Source organism: Solanum pennellii, chromosome 1 (assembly GCF_001406875.1).
Source record: "Solanum pennellii chromosome 1, SPENNV200".
Lineage (NCBI taxonomy): Eukaryota > Viridiplantae > Streptophyta > Magnoliopsida > Solanales > Solanaceae > Solanum > Solanum pennellii.
Genome location: NC_028637.1, coordinates 82,173,086 through 82,191,627, shown reverse-complemented (window position 1 = coordinate 82,191,627; position 18,542 = coordinate 82,173,086).

The window sequence follows — 18,542 nt, the reverse complement described above, 5'->3', positions numbered from 1 at the left end:
ATTTTACTTAAGAAATAAATTAGAAAAACAATTAGTAATAATGAAGAAATGTTATATGTGGCAACATATGACTGTTCTCTTGCAAAATGAAAGTCATATGTTGCTACATATAACTTTTATGTTGTGATACATGTTTCAACATGTGTAAGTTATATGTTGCAACATTTGAATATTCTGTTGCGGAATGTAAGTCAAATGTTGCTGCATTTATTATTATGTTGCGAAACATAAATTACATGTTGCAACGAAATGATGTAACATATGATTATTCTGTTGCACCATGTAAGTTATATATGTTGCTACATATGTAAGTTATATGTTGGGGCTTGTGTAAGTTATATGTTGCAAGATTTGTGTAGTATGTTGCTACACAGTCAATTATTGCAACTATATACACATTTGTTGGAAATGTGAATGCGAATTGTCGAAAAAGTTGCAGGTGATGATGAATGAATTCAAAGAACTATAATTTTACTTGTCAAAATAATGGTGTGTGAGCCCAATCACTTATGAAGTAATTTCAATTGATAAAGAACGAAATCTGGTCCACTAATAGCTAAATCTAATTAATGAAGAAAAAACGAAGAAGAACAAAGTTCAAGGACTAACAACAAAGACCAACAATGTATGAAAATAAGAAGAATATAAATAAAACGGCAAGAAAGGAATTTAAGCAAGACCGAAGCTCACAAAGAAGAAGAGAGGAGGAATACGGTGGCGGCGGGGGAAAAACTTTTCTTTCCCCTTTTAGTACAACTCCCCACTGGCTTTCCCTCAAATTTTGGTTCCCGCCAAAATTGGTTAAATTAAACTTAGTCATTTACACAATTACCCTTCAGTTAATTCAATGTACCAAATTGCTAACTTATAAACTTGAGGTCATCTCCACAAATCCTTAATCATTAATTACATAATTATCATCAACACTCAATACTTAAGACTTGTGTCACCACCCCTTTATTTTAACACCTTAATGTCACCTATAAAGGCTAAGTGTATTTTGGAAGGATCTAACCGGAAACAACACAAGATATACTGTACTAGGATTTTAGAAAGGAGACCTACCATTCAAATATTTAGGGGTGCAACTATCTTCCAAAAGACTTACAGTAATTCACTGTAAGCCTTCGGTTTAGAAGATAAGAACTCGAATTAGAAACTGGACGGCTAGGGGATTATCTTATGCATCGACACTTTAACTAATTAGAGTTGTTCTATTTGTAGTGAAGATCCACTGGTGCGCAAAAGCTTCCTACGGTCATTTAATTTTTTTTTTTTATAAACAATGTTTAGGAAAGATGATAAATGGGACAAGCAGTACTATAGCATCATATCTTCTGCCATGGATTCTTTATATCAAGAAATGCCATCCTCAAATTAAAAATATATGGAATTTTAGGAATTAGCTTAATAATCTAATCCATGGCAAAAGGAAAAACATTTGTGTAGCTTACATTAAATTTTTTTAATGACATTCTTGCATCAATAGCTGAACTTAAGTTTCTACTTTTAGCCTAAAATTGTGGTAATTATTTCTTTCAGTATAAAGTGATCATATCCCACGAATTCTTTGAAAATCAAGACATTCACCAGTTAAGAAATCTTTGAAAGACTGAATCTTTCAACTAAAATTTTCTACTTTTAGCCTAACTTTTTGGTGATCAAGTGAAAATAATTATAATGTTCTACATTATGAAAATTATGCATTACCTTTCAGTGTCATGCATTTTATTGTTTTGAAATTTGTATTGTTTCAAGTGAGCTAGTAATAATTATGCAGAATCAGCTACTTTAATTAATTGCTTATATAAGTTTAACTTATCTACTTGAACGTTTTACAAATTTCAGGATCGTATTTGCAATTTCTTTACATACTCTAACAAATAGAAATTTGTGGGGTACTGACAAATTCTTGTATGTTTCTTTCCTTCAATTACAGATACAAATTTATTAAAGATCATTCTATGATTTCATTGTCAAACTTACTATGTCTTGTTTTTCGTACACTGCACTTCTTTGAACAAATTTGCATGAAAGACTACAAGACATCCTTGACAATATATGTAGTGAATCCAAAAAAAAAATTATGAACCACAAGTGCATGAAAGCTACCTTGTATCTGTTGTTGGTGTGAGGTGGCAGGTATCCCACGAAATTAGTCGAGGTGCGTGAGGAGGATTGACTACTAAGCTGATACTAATGCATAAATTAGGTAAGTGTAAAATTATTTATTGTTTTCATAAAATGGACAAATAGTTCTGATTAGAGAGCCAATGTTGTCAATATATGTCTGCATGAATAAATCCAAACAAAGAAGTTGGGAATTTGAATGGAAGCAAATTGCCAATTATGAGAGGATGCAACACAAGTGTGGCAACATTTCGGAGAGTGAGAACATAGACTACCACAACAGTTTCCAACTTTTTTTTTCTTTTTCCCTGAGGTGATTTTTCTAGTTGGTAATGCTCAATAACAGTTTCCAAAGGATAAGACAGAAGCCTAAATTATTTTCATCACTTGTCACTCATGAAAAATTAAATTCACTACTCTGGTTATCGTATATCAACTTGTTCACCTATGTAGGTTAAAGAAAGACATGATTTCATAATTTCGGCATCCCCTATCACCATATCCTCCAAATTTATGCACTTTGAGACTTTCATGCTATTACAATATATTAGAAATAAGGAACTTTCTAGATGCATGTTTTCAATGCTGAACAGTAAACAAAAATTCAATAAATAGACAAACAATGCAGACCTCATTATTCAAAGTAAAGTGCCTATGAGAGAACCATTACGCAATCAAAGTTTGATGCTATTACAAGGAAGAAACATTTAATTATAACTTAAAAGAAACTCTCAATACATATACACAACATCTAAAATGTAACAAACCAAAACTTCATGAGAAACCAAGCTACTATACCACTTGATATACCATAATAGCAAGTTTCAAAAGAATAATCATTAATAACATAGAGAAGCTAAAGATTAGCGATTGCGTGAAGTTGATCAAAAACATAATATATGGGAAAACTTCTTGTATTCTGAGACAAGAATACTTGGTAGTCTAGTTATAGAAATCTCACTCTTGATAGGTAACCACAAATTCAGCAGAGGATCTTAGATTACTACCCAATCAAGATAGAAATCAGGACACACACTTGATTTCACAAATATCACACCTTTGACTTTTTGAAACGATAACGAAATTCTCCAAAACCAATGCATTCTTTAACAAAAAGTTTGAAATTTTTTTAAAATCTTTCTGATATATTCCTAGTTGAGATGCTCCTTCATGCGCATCCCAGAGGAGATGACGATCTCAACATTCTTTAGGTTGGGAAACACAGATCTTGAATTATAACTCTGCAAATTAATACTATCACCTTCGACCAAATATTTTCTCTCCGAATAGCACCTGGAATAATCAAACTGTAGAAAAAGAATATAGTCAGGACTAAATAGAAGCCAACCTAAGAATATGATTTTCACGGTATTTCTGGTGCAGAAATATTTTAAAACTAACAGACATGAATGGTGTTTGGATATTGATTGTGTGTCATAACTATTTGTGGCATAGGTATCTGTACTAAAAGAATGATAGTGCAACGATCCCTTTCGTTTCAGAGTTCCATTGCAACAAAGAAAGCAACAAAAACCAACAATATTTAAGTGTAACTTCACAATGACAAAAGCAAAGCTTCTTAGTGATAATTAAGGGATATATTTGAGTTATCCTTCAAAAAAAAATTTGCAGGGAGGGGGAAGAGAGGTTGTTAAAACTTCACTAAATTAATAGATGTAATAAGAAAAGAAGAAGTTCCAGAAAGTTATATACTGATTTTCTATTTCTAAGTTGAGTCTCTCCAAACGAGGCAAGGCACGCAAAAGGCCAGCCGCACCATACAAACTAAATTTTTCCAAATGCAACTTCAACACTAGATTTTTGTATTCCAATTCTGGAATTCACACTCCTTTGAACAGCAATATGCATAGAACCTAGTGCATTAATACCAATGAAACTAGTAAACAATAGGAAAAGCAATATAGAAAGCACTTCACAGAAAAGAATGAAGCGTTGGGCCAGTAATTGAAACACTAATCTTAAACTTATTACTAACAAAGTAAAAAACTAACGTATCAAACTTCATAGGACCACAATGTAACACCTCGTATCCAAAACAGACCAAAAACCTGCTTTTCAGAAAAATCTGCAAGTGCAACCAACGGTGGAATCGATGGACCATAGCCTGACCCACGGTTCATCCTGCATAATCGTCGATGGGATCAGAGACTCCCAAAAACTCAGCCGGGAAAATTGGCTAAGTCTTTATTGACACACGGACTTACGATCCATTGGTCAAACGATGGTCCATAATTCTTGACCGTCGATCGACACCCACTTCAACCACTCTCTGACAAGGACCACGGGTGACCAGCACGATCCTTAAGTGGACCCACGGTCCATAGGTCTGACCGTAGGTTTGAACTAGCAGACATTTAAGGGGGAAATACAGTTGGGTCAACTTCAAATAATTATAAATCTTAGCACAAAATTAATTCGGTGTCACACAACATACCAATCAATATATATATAATTACTTTTCATAGCCACCAACCTTTCTAAAATCAAACCTCCTAGTAAAAAGTTATCCCCGTTTTAGTAAAGGCCTGTCGAACAGGCCCAACCTATGGACCCAACGACGGACAGTCGATCAAACGATGGACCGTCTGTCGAGGTCGTCGTTTGGTCCGACAACAACTTACCCAGGGGTCTTTTTTTCTTTTACCACTTACTTTAAACCTTAAGATATGTCATTTTGACCCTAAATCATCAGATTATAGTCAGTTTAAGCCTAGAAAGTTAACTAAAACTTACCTAAGTTAAAATCATTAATCAAAAGTTAGAAAATTAGAAGCAAGAAAGGAGAAAAAGATCAAGAACCCTAGTTCAAGAACCCAACGAGTTTCCAATAGTTCCAGCCACAAAATCTAAGTGTTATTCCGTGATTTTCATTAATAGGTATGTGGTATTTCACTAGTGGTTTCCGTTCACCCATTGGGTCCCTAGTTTTCAGTCAGTTCTTGAGTCTTTTATCATGATTAAACCTAGGGTTCCTAGAATTTCAGCAGAACTTCATGATTTAGTTAAAATACATGTTCCAAATCAGATTATCATGTTATTACTCAGATTATCGCTTGAATTTCTGAAACCTGGCTTTGTATTCCTTTAGTTCTTGAATGCACATGCTAGGTCAAATATTTCGGTTATGTAGTTATATATGCTTTCCTTTTTAATGCGTCATTAACAGATTAAATGTTGCACTCTGAGTTTGCATGTTCAGTTTTGAGCTATCCTATATTTACACAAAATTCAGACATAATCAGTTAACTACCTAAATCAATAGGTGTAGCATAATACCGAGTTAGAGTACGGTTCAGCATACCCAATTAGTCTTAGAACTACTAGCAAAGTAGGTTGTAAGTACCCTTTGTGGGAAATCAATTTAGTGATCACGTAGAATGCCTTTATACCTCTGGCTTGGTATATTGGGTCCTCTCGATGGGGTCCTCTTGATGGGGTATATACATCGGACTCCACATTTAGCTCATGTGATTTTATTGTCAGTTATTACTAGCTCTCATTGTTCAGTCAGACTCTATTGCATTGACCATTTATCAGTATATTTAGTATTCAATTTCAGCATGTTATAAATTGGTCATTGCATTCTAGTTATCTTAGAATTCAATATATCATGTTTACATTATTATGCTTGCTTTTGTGCTTTTTCAGTTAGGTTTTATTTCAGCTTAACTCTATCCTACATGCTCAGTACCTTCAAGTACTGACACAAAAATTTGCTACATCTTCTCGTGATGTAGGTTCAGGTTCCATCATCCAGATCACGCATAGATCGATTTCCGATCTCGAGTTCAGCAGATTCAGTGGTAAGTCCTCATTCTCAGAGGACAACAGCCATGAGTTTCATTTCAGTATTTTGTCATTTAGTTTCAGTTTTTGCTAGATTCAGCTGGGGCTTGTCCTAGTATTTCTACTCCAGTTTAGAGGCTTATATTAGACATAGTTAGTTTCAGCTTAGTATTGAGTTAATATTTCTCTTTGCATAAACTCATCAGTTTTCATATATTTCAGTTTAAGCATATGGGTATTCCCCATATTTTAATTTCAAATTATAATTTAACTTCCGCATTCAGTTATTTTCTCTAGTATTCACATGATCATGATAGCAGGGTTAGCTTGGGATCACTTGTAGTGCTAGGTTCCGCGTCAGCCTCTGGGGGTAGCTCGGGGCGTGACAAAAACATGGTTTCAGAGCAATAAGTTTAAGTGTTCTAGGATGTTTGGAAAATCGCACTAAGTAGAGTCGTTTTCAACAATGTGAAGTGCACCACATCTAATAAGAGGGAGGCTATGAAGTGTTTTAGGAAAAAACATCACTTTGTTGTTACTCTTTTCATATGTAAGGTATGATCTAATTCCATTCTAACTCGACGTTCTACGTTTCAGATCATGCCTCCTTGTAGAGCTAACGCTATGAATGCGAATGCCAGGAATGCAACGCAACTCCTCTAGTCCCATATCAAGAAGTCTCCAATTTTGAGTTCAGGAATGCTATACAAATGTTGGCTTAGAGTATGACCAACCAGAAAAATCAGGTTCATGCTCCTGTGAATGAAAATGGTGGATCAGCAGTAGCAAGGGTCCGTGACTTTGTTAGAATGAATCTGCCTGAGTTCTTAGGATTACAAACTAATGAGGATCCTTAGAATTTCTTAGATGAGATCAAGAAGACCTTTGAGGTAATTCAAGTCACTGGGAATGATCGGGTTGAGTTAGCATCATACCAGTTGAAGGATGTTGCTCATAACTGGTACACTCAGTGGAAGGGGAATAGGTGTGCAAATGTAGCTCCTATAACTTGGGATTGATTTAGCGAGAATTTTCTCGACAGGTTTTTCCCAATAGAGTTGAGAGAGGCAAAGTCTCAGTAATTCATGAACTTGAGGTAGGGTAACATGACAGTCCAAGAGTATAGGCTGAAGTTTAATATCTCTAGGCTTATGAATCATGCTCAGTAGGTTGAGGTGTAAATTTAAGGAACTGGCTAAGGAAAATAAGAAGGAAAGGACTGGAAATTATGATTATTCTCACCATAAATCGGGTAGTGGAAATGCTCGCACAGTCAGCAGAAGTTTTCAGTTGCAGTCCCTTCATCAGCTAGTGTTCCATCCTCCAAGAATAGGTATGACCAGAAGTGTAGAGCACCAGGCTCTAAGTCTCAGGGAAGTGTTTCAGGCACCAAGACTTACCCCACTTGCACTAAGTGTAGTAAGAACCATCCGGGCAAGTGTCTCACGGGAAAAGAAGGATGTTTTGGTTGCGGTTAGTCTGGTTATAGGTTAAGGGATTGTCCTTTTAGATAGGATCAACGAGATGGTAATGGTAGAGCTCATTCTACAACATCGCAGCACCAGCATTTCGCCAAACTCAGCAGGGTAACTCATCTGGTACAGGTGGCGGTCAGTGCCAGAACAAGTTGTATGCTCTTCAGGCTTGCTAGGATCAGGAAGGTTCTCTTGATGTAGTTACTAGTACGTTACGAGTCTTTGACCTTGATGTTTATACATTATTAGATCAAGGGGATACTCTTTCTTTTGTAACTCCTTATATAGCAGTCCAATTCAGTGTTAGTGCAGACACTCTCTCAGAACCTTTCTCAGTCTCTACTCCAGTCGGTGACCCAGTTATAGCTGATGGGTATACAGAAATCGCCCTATCATAGTATTTCAGAAAGTCACATCAGCAGATCTTGTAGAGTTAGAAATGGTAGACTTAGATGTCATTTTAGGCATTGATTGGTACATTCATGTTATGCCTCAGTCGATTGTAGAACTAGGATTGTTCGTTTTAAGTTTCCAAACGAACTAGTCTTAGAATGGAAGGGTAGTAGCTTAGCACCTATGGGTCTATTTATTTCTTAACTTAAGGCCAGAAAGATGATCTCTAAAGTTTATCTCTATCATCTAGTTCGGGTTAAGGATTCTAGCTCTGAAACCCTAACTTTTGAGTTAGTTCCAGTAGTTTGTGAGTTTTCAGAAGTGTTTCCAGAATATCTTCCTGGAGTCCCTCCCGAAAAGGAAATCGAGTTTGGAATTGATCTCCTTCAAGATACCCAGCCTATTTCTATTCTTCCTTACATAATGGCTCCAGCAGATCTTAAGAAATTGAAAGAGCAGTTGAAGGACCTATTAGATAATGGTTTCATAAGACCTAGTATTTCACCATGGGGTGCACCATTGTTGTTCGTAAAAAAGAATGATAGTTCTCTCTGAATATGCATGGACTATATACAGTTGAACAAGGTCAAAATTAAGAATAAGTATTCCATCCCCAGGATTGATGACTTGTTTTACCAACTTCAGGGTGCTAGCCATTTCTCAGAGATAGACCTCAGATCGGGTTATCATCAGCTTAGAGTCATACATAGTGACATTCCGAAAACAGCCTTTCAAACTCGGTATGGTCATTATGAATTTTTAGTTATGTCGTTTGGACTAACAAATGCCCCTGCAGCTTTCATGGATTTGATGAACAGAGTGTTCAAATAGTACTTGGACTTGTTCATTTGAGCGTTGTTCTGCAGACTCTCAAAGATTTCCAGTTATGCGCTATGTTTAGCAAATGTGAGTTCTGGTTGCAATCCGTTCCTTTTGTTTGTAACATTGTATCTACCGAGGGGGTCCGAGTGGATTCGCAAAATATAGAAGCAGTGAAACAATGGCCTAGGGCTACCTCTACTATAGATATAAGAAGTTTCTTAGGTCTAGCGGGTTATTACAAAAAGTTCATGGAAGGATTTCATCCATAGCCTCACCATTGACTAGGTTGACTGAAAAGATGGTCAAGTTCCAACAGTTAGATGATTGTGAGAAAAGATTCACAGAATTGAAAACTAGATTGACTACCGCTCCTGTCTTGACTCTCCAGAGGGTTCAGATTGTTATGTGATCTATTATGATGCATCCAGAATTGTCCTAGGTTTGGTGTTGATGCAACGAGATAAGATTATAGTTTATTGCTTCTAGACAACTTAAGGTTCATGAGAAAAACTATCCAACTCATGAAATCGATCTTGCAGCAGTGGTGTTTGCACTCAAGATCTGGAGACACTACTTGTATTGTGTTCATGTAGATGTGTTTACTGACAATAAGATCCTTCAGTATGTGTTTACCCAAAAAAATTTAAAATCTTCGCCAGAGGAGATGGCTTGAGTTCCTTAAGGATTATGATATAAGTGTGCATTACCATCCTGGTATGGCGAATGTAGTAGTAGATTCTCTTAGTAGATTATCTATGAGTAGTGTAGCTCATGTTGAGGAAGAAAGGAAGGAGCTAGTGAAGGATGTTCACAGGCTTGCTCTCTTGGGAGTTCGCCTTATGAGCATATCAGACAATGGTGTACAGTTTAGAATGCGGCAGAATCTTTTTTGGTAGTGGAGGTTAAGGAAAATCAATATAATGATTCAATCTTTCTTGAACTTAAAGGTGCAGTCCACAATCAGAGAGTGAAGGTTTTCTCCCAAGGGGGAGATGGTGTACTTCGCTACCAGGGTAGATTGTGTCATCCTGATGTGGGCGAGTTGAGACAACATATTCTTTCATAAGCCCATAACTCCAGGTATTCTATTCATCCAGGTGCCACTAAGATGTACCGTGATCTGCAGGAAGTCTATTGGTGGAATGGCATGAAGAGGGATATAGCAGATTTTGTGAGTAAGTGCCCCAATTCCTAGCAAATCAAGGTAGAACATCAGTAAACAGGGGGTATGACTCAAGAGATCGACATTACTACTTGGAAGTGGGAAGTGATCAATATGTATTTCATCACAGGGTTACCGCGTATTCGCAGGCAGCATGACTCCATTTGGGTGATAGTCGATAGGATAACTAAGTCTTCTCGCTTTTTGGCGGTCAAGACTACTGATTCGGCAGAGGACTATGCCAAGCTTTAAATTAGTGAGATTGTGTGGTTACATAGGGTTTATTTGTCTATCATCTAGGATAGAGGTCCTCATTTTACCTTTTATTTCTGGAAGTCATTTCAAAAGGGTCTTAGTACTCAAGTTAACCTTAGCACAGCATTTCATCCGCAGACAGATGGACAGGAAGAGCACCATTCAGACCCTAGAGGATATTTTGAGAGCTTGTGTGATCTATTTCAAGGGTAGTTGTGATGATCACCTTCCTCTTATTGAGTTCACTTACAACAATAACTACCATCCCAACATTCAGATGGCCCCTAATGAAGCTTTGTATGGGCGTAGATGTAGATCTCTAGTTAGTTGGTTGAAGTAGGTGAAGCAGCCTTGATAGGGAGAGATTAAGTCCTTTATGATGTGGAGAAAGTGCAACTCATTAGAGGAGAGACTTAAGATAGCCCAAAGTCATCAGAAATCTTATGCAGGTGTAAGGAGAAGGGAACTAGAGTTCCAATTTAATGATTGGTTTTTTTCAAAGTCTTACCTATGAAAGGGGTGATGAAATTTGACAAGAAAGGGAAGCTCATTCCTATATTTGTAGTCCCTTACAAGATCTCGAAAAGGGTTGGCATGGTGGCATATGAGTTAGAGTTACCAGCAGATTTAGCAGGTGCATCCTGTCTTCCACCTCTCACTCTTAAAGAAGTGTGTGGGTGACCCAGCCTCCATAGTGTCATTAGCGAGTGTGGCGGTGAAGGATAGTCTTTCTTATGAGTATGTACCAGTTGAGATTCTTGACCTTCATGTTAGAAGGTAGAGAAATAAAGAAGTCGGTTCAGTCAAGGTTTTGTGGAGGAGTCAGTTTGTAGAGGGAGTTACATGGGAAGTCGAAGCAGCCATGAAAACCAAGTATCCTCACGTGTTTCCTTCCGATTCCACTCCAGGTTGAGGTGATAGTTCCTCTTTAGTTTTCCCGTGAATTCAGTCTTAGAATCATGTTCCCTCAGTTTGTACTTGCATTTTCAGCGTATTTGCATGTTCGCAGAATCAGTTTTCAGTGTTTAGTAGTAGGGTTTGCAGCTCTCTCCCTCTATTCCATCAAGTTTAGTCTTGATTCGAGGACGAATGTTCCCAAAGGGGATACAATGTAACACCCCATATCAAAAATAGACCAAAACCCAGCTTTTAAGAAAAATCTACAGGTGCAACAAACGGTGGCATCAACGGACTGTAGCCTGACCCACGGTCTGTCCTGCACAACTGTTGACGGGATCAGGGACTCCCAAAAACTCTGCCAGGGAAACTGGCTAAGTCTTGATCGACGGACGGACCTACGATCCGTAGGTCAGACGACGGTCCGTAGTTCATGAGAGTCGATTGAGACCCCCTTCATCTACACTTTGACAAGGATCACGGGTGATCAGCAAGGTCCGTAAGTGGACCCACGGTCCGTAAGTCTGACCGTAGGTGGGAACTAGCAGACAGTTAAGGGGGAAATGCAGTAGGGTCAACTTCAAATGATCATAACTCTTAGCACAAAATTAATTTGGTCTCTTATGGCATATCAAAAGATATATAATTGAATTAGATTTCCATAGCTACAAACCTTGCTAAAATCAGACCTTCGAGTAAAAAGTTATGTCAGTTTTAGTAAAGGCTTGTCGAATATGCCCAACTTACGGACCCAACGACGGACAGTCGATCAAATGATGGACCGTCTGTCTAGGACGTCGTTTGGTCCGACAGCAACTTACCCATTGGTCTTTTGGTCTTTTCCCACTTCGTTTAAACCTTAGGATACATCGTTTTGACCCTAAATCATCAGATTTTAGTCATGCCTAGAAACATAACTAAAACTTACCTAAGTCAAAATCATTAATCAATAGATAAAAAATTAGAAGCAAGAAAGGAGAAAAAGCTCAAGAACCCTAGTTCAAGAACGCAACGAGTTTCCAGCAGTTCCAGCCACGAAATCTAAGTGTTTTTCCATGAATTTCATCACCAAGCATGTCTGATTTCACTAGTGGATTCCTTTCACCCATCGGGTCCCTAGTTTTTAGTCAGTTCTTGATTCTCTTATCATGATTAAACCTAGGGTTCCTAAAATTTCAGCAGAACTTCATGATTAGTTAAAATATATGTTCCAAATCAAATTATCATGTTATTACTTAAATTATCGCATGAATTTCAGAACCCTAGCTTTGTATTTCTTTAGTTCTTGAATTACATATGTTAGGTCAGATATTTCAATTATGCTGTTATACATGCTTCTGTTTTAAATGCATCATTATCAGATTAAATGTTGCATTCTGAGTTTGCATGTTCAATTTTGAGCTATCCAGTATTCACAAAAAATTCATATATAATCAGTTAACTAGATAAGTCAATGGGAGAAGCATAATACCGAGTTGGACTAGGGTTCAGCATACCCAATTATCCAGAACTACTAGCCAAGTAGATTGAAAGTCCCCTCTTTAGGCAATTAGTTTAATGATCACGCAACATGCCTTTATGCCTCTGGTAGGGTACATTGGGTCCTCTCGATGGGGCGTATAAATCGGACTCCACATTTAGCTCATGTGATTTTATTGTCGGTTATTAGTAGCTCCCATAGTTCATTAAGACTCTATTGCATTGACCATTTATCAATATATTTGGTATTCAGTTTCAGGATGTTATAAATTGGTCATTGCAATCCAGTTAACTCAGAATTCAATATATCATATTTAGATTATTATACTTGCTTTTGTTCTTGTTAGGTTTCATTTCAGCTTTACTCTATCCAACATGCTCAGTACCTTCAAGTACTGACGCATACATGCTCTACATCTTCTCGTGAGGTAGGTTCAGGTTCTCAGCATCCAGATCACGCATAGATCGATTTCCGATCTCCAATTAAGCAGATTCAGTGGTGAGTCCTCATTCTCCAAGGACAACAGTCATGAGTTACATTTTAGTGATTTTGTTTTAGTTTTACTAGTTTTAGCGTTGTCTCAGTATTTCTAGTCCAGTTTAGAGGCTTATTTCAAACATAGTTAGTTTTATCTTTGTATTGAGTTAAAATTTGTCTTTGTATTAAACTCATCAGTTTTCCTATATCTAAGGTTTTAGCATATGGGCATTCCCCATCTTTTCATTTTAAATTACGATTTAGCTTCTGCATTCAGTTTATTATCTTTAGTATGCTTATGATCATGCCAACAGGGTTAACTTGGGACCACTTGTGGTACTAGGTTCCGTGTCCGCGTCTAGGGGGTATCTCAGGGCTTGTCACACAAGATGGGAAAGGTGTACACTAATAAGTCACAAAATATACATAACTTTCTTAGCTTACCCTCTTTAGAAAAGCTAAGCAACATGATTTTTTTAATTTAGCTTTAGGGCTTATTTGGTAGGGGGTAAATATGAGTATTTTAAGTTTCTTGATTACTTATGCTATTTGGTAGTTATGATTTTTTTTAATCTCAAGACTATTACACATCATAATTTAGAAAAATACTATAGAATGATAGTTGAGGATTAATCTCAAAATATTAAATATAAGCGCTTTAAAAAGTTGAATCAAATTTTATAATAATAGGCCTTTAATTTTAAGAAAAATCATAATTACAAATAGGTTTCATGTTTTGTATCTCGACAAATTTGAATTTTAAGAGGAACAAAAGTACCACTACGATGTATTTTTTTTAAAAAAAAGTTCATTCTTATAGTTATAAAAAGAGTAGGTGAGAGTTGGAAGATTAAAACTTTGTTCTTGGAATTGATAAAAATTCATCAATACCAAACACACCCTTAAAGTAAACACATAAACCAAGAATTTTCCTATTTATAAATATCATGAGAAGAAACTATCCATAGTTTTCATTCCTCCGATACGGAAAAAAAGTTCATCATGAAATGCAACAGAAAATATCATAGCCTTTACGGCCACAACTGTTTATCTTTACCTTATGAACTATAGATGTAAATATAGAATGCCTAAACGAAGACACAGAAAGAAATGCATAAGTAAATAAATTAGCCTTTACGGCCACAACCTTTCATCCACCACCGGATGAACTATGATGGTCTCTACAGCAACAATCGTCCATCTTCTATAACCGGATGAACTTTAATTTGAAAAAGCTGATCATTTAGGGGTTGCTAGTGACATTATCTCAATAGGAGCCCCTATCAACCTTTCCTCCACTGTAATGCTTTCGAAAATTGAGTTATGTCACTTCCACCTTTTTCCTGAATATACAATTACCAAACATGTTTTTAGAACCAAAGAATAATAATATACTTGATAAAATGTGAAGAGAGTATATATATGTAGACACGTTATCCATATTATCTTGTAAAAGAAGAAAGATTGTATATTTATGTTAAAGACCTCGAATATTTCCAAGTTAATATACAATTTTTCTACTTTTACAAGATAATATGGATAACGTGTGTACATATATATTACTCTCTTTAGATTTTACTAATCATATTATTATTTTTGATCTAAAAACAAATATTTGATCAATGTATATTCAGGCGAAAGGTCGAAGTGACAGCTCAATTCTATGAAGCATTCCATATGGAAAAAATGTTGAAGCAAGCTGCAATTGAGATAATATCAGTGGCAACCCCCAAATGATCAGTTTAGTTTCAAATTAAAGTTCATGCGGTTATAGAAGATGGACAACTGTTGTCGTAAAAGTCATCATAGTTCATCCAGTGGAGAATGAATGGTTGTGGTCATAAAGTCTATTTTATTTACTTTTTTATTTGTTTGTGTGTCACCGTTCAGGCATTCTCTATATACTTTTTTAGTTCATCCGGTAAAGGATGAACAATTGTGGCTTTAAAGGCTATTTTATTTTCTTTTGGATTTATGGTGAACGTCTGTCTCTGTATCGGAGGAATGAAAACTATGGAATGTTTCTTCCATTGATATTTATAAATAGAAAAAATCTTATTTTATGTCTTTGCTTTAAGGGTGTGTTGGGTATGGATGGATATTTATTAATTCCAAGAACCAAATTTTAATTTCCAAACTCTCACCTACTCTTTTTATCAAGGCATAATACATAAATATGCCCTTTAACATGTCTTTGAATTACATTTATGTCTTTCAACTTTGGGTGTGCACAAGTAGACACTTAAACTTGTATAAAGTTGAACAAATAGACACACATGTCCCACATGTCTTCCTACATGTAATTTTTTGTCCTACGTGGTGTCCTACATGTATTGTTCCATGAAGGACTCATGTGTTTATTTATTTAAAAGTTGGATAATTAAAGTGTTTGTTTGTGCATTATAGAGTTGGAGGTCAAAGTTAAAATTTGAAGTCAAGTTTAGGGCCCAATATATGTATTATGACCTTTATTCATATAGAAAAACTTTTTTTAAAAAGATTTACATCGTAAGACTACCTTTTTTCTATCTTGTTAAAATTCAAATATGTCGAGATACAATGCACATGCACAACATCTAAAATGTAACAATCCAAAACTTTGTGAGAAACTAAGCTACTATACCATTTGATATACCATAAGGGGTTGTTTGGTTTGAATACAACTTATGCTGGGATAAGTTATGCTGGGATTAATTATGCTAGGATTAGTTATGCTGACCTTACTTCTTATTGTTTGGTTGGTTTGCTCTACTAAAAATAATAACCATTATATCCTTTCTAAACATAAGTAGTTTAATTACAAAAATACCCTTTAATTTAGCTTTTTTAAGTGTGTGTGTATGTGTGTGTGTGTGTGTGTGTGTGTGTATATATATATATATATATATATATATATATATATATATATATATATATAGAGAGAGAGAGAGAGAGAGATATTTAGTTATTTATTTTTTAAAACAAATGTCCATCTTATTTAGATTAATTATTTTTATGTATGATAGGATTTAACCCCCGAAAAACTTAGTTTTAGCCTTGGAAAAAAAATAGAAAACAAAATAGGATTTAACCTCTAAAAAATATGAAAGAATAGAATGAATAGTTGCCTTACCAAGTAAAATCAGTAGCCTATTTTACGTAAAAATATCTCCACTTTGAATCCACCAAACAAATCCAGCAAAATGTTGTCAATACTCAAACCAATAGTACTCTTTAGAAAGAAGTTCATAATTAGAGGATTTGAAGGATGGTTTTATCATTTAATAAATTTATCCCATCATAAATTATAATGGGATTATTATACCACCACATAGGAGGGATAGCTTATCCCGGTACTATTTATTAATCTTAGGATACCAAACTTCCAAACCAAACACTAAATAAGTGCCACTAAATATTTATCCCAAGACTATTTGTTTTTATCCTTCACACCAAACGACGCCCAACATTAAGTTGTAAATGAACAATAATTAATAACATAGAGAATTTTAAGATCAGAGATTGCGTGAAGTTGATCAAAAACATAATATGAGTGAAAATTTCTTCTATCGTGAAATAAAAATAATTGTAGCCTCGTTATAGAAAGCTCATTCTTGATAGGCAATCACAAACTCAGCAGAGGATTTTAGATTACTAGCCAGTCGCGATAAAAATCGGGACATACACTTGATTCCACAAGTATCACAACTTTGTCTTTTTGAAACGACAACAAACTTCTCCAAAACCAGTGGATTCTTCAACAAAAAGTTTGAAAGATTTAAAAGCTTCCTCTATATTCCCAGTTAAATGCTCCTTAATGCACATCCTAGAGGAGAAGACAATCTAAACATTCTTTAGGTTGGGAAAGATAGAGCTTAAATTATAATTGTGCAAATCAATACTATCACCTTCGACAAAATATTTTCTCTCTGAATAGCACCTGGAATCTTCAAACTTGAGAAAAAGAATATAGTCAGGACTAAATACAAGTCAACCTAAAAATATGATTTTCACAGTTTGAATGGTGCAGAAAAATTTCAAAACTTCCAGACATGAATGGTGTTTGGAAATTGATTCTGTATCATAAATATTTGTGGCATAGGTATCTGTACTAAAAGAATGATAGTGCAACGATCCCTTTCAGAGTGCCTTTGCAACAACGAAAGCAACAAAACCAACCATATGTAATTGTAACTTCACAATGACAAAAGCAAAGCTTCTTAGAGATAATTAAGGGATATATTTGACTTATCCTTCAAAAAACATTTGCAGGGAGGGGGAAGAGAGGTTGTTAAAACTTCACTAAATTAAATAGATGTAAGAAGAAAAGAAGAAGTTCCAGAAAGTTAAATACTGATTTTCTGTTTCTAAGTTGAGTCTCTCCACACGAGGTGAGGCACGCAAAAGGCCAGCCGCACCATACAAACTAATTTTTTCCAAATGCAACTTCATTACTAGATTTTTGCATTCCAATTCCTGAATTCACACTCCTTTGAACTGCAATATGCATAGAACCTAGTGCATTAATCCCAACGAAACTAGTAAACAATAAGGAAAGCAATATATAAAGTACTTCACAGCAAAGAATGAAGTGTTGGACCAGTAATTTAAACACAGTCGTCCATCCTTTATAACCACACGAACTCTAATTGAAACTAAACTTATTATTTAGGGGTTGCCAGTGATATTATCTCAATTGCATCCCCTATCAACCTTTCTTACACTTTGAATGCTTTTGAGAATTGAGTTATGTCACTTCAACCTTTTGCCTCAATATACAATTGCCAAACATGGTTTTAGAACCAAATAATAATAATAATAATAATATACTCGATAAAATCTACAGAGAGTCTATATATGTATACGCGTTATCCATATTATCTTATAAAAGTAGAAAGATTGTGTATTTATGTTAAAGACCCCAAAAATTTCCAAGTTAATATACAATATTTCTACTTTTACAAGATAATATGGATATCGCATATACACATATATTACTCACTTTAGATTTTATCGAGAATACTATTATTGTTTGATCTAAAAACATATTTGATCAATGTACATTCAGGCAAAAGGTGGAAGTGACATAGTTTAATTCTCAGTGAGAGAAAGGTTGAAGCAAGATGCAATTGAGATCATATCACTGGCGACCCCCAAATGATGAGTTTGTTTCAAATTAAAGTTCATCTAGTTATAGAGGATGGACGGCTGTTGTCGTAAAGGTCATCATAGTTCATCTAGTGGAGAATGAATGGTTGTGGTCGTAAGGGTTGTTTATTTACTTTTATATTTTTTTGTGTGTCACCATTTAGGCATTCTCCATTTACTTTTGTAATTCATCCGGAAAAGGATGAGCAGTTATGGTTGTAAATGCTATTTAATTTTTTTTGCATTTTATGATGAATGTTTGTCTCTGCATAGAAGGAATCAAAACTATGGAATGTTTGTTTTTAATGATGTTTATAAATAGCAAAATTGTTGGTTTATGTGTTTGATTCAAGGGTGTGTTTGGTATGGATTGATGTTTATTGATTCCACAAACCAAGTGTTCATTTCCATACTCACCTACTCTTTTTATTAGTATAAGAACAATTTTTTTAAAAAAAAAAATTACATCGTAAGAGTACTTTTGTTCTACTTCTTAAAATTAAAATATGTGGAGATA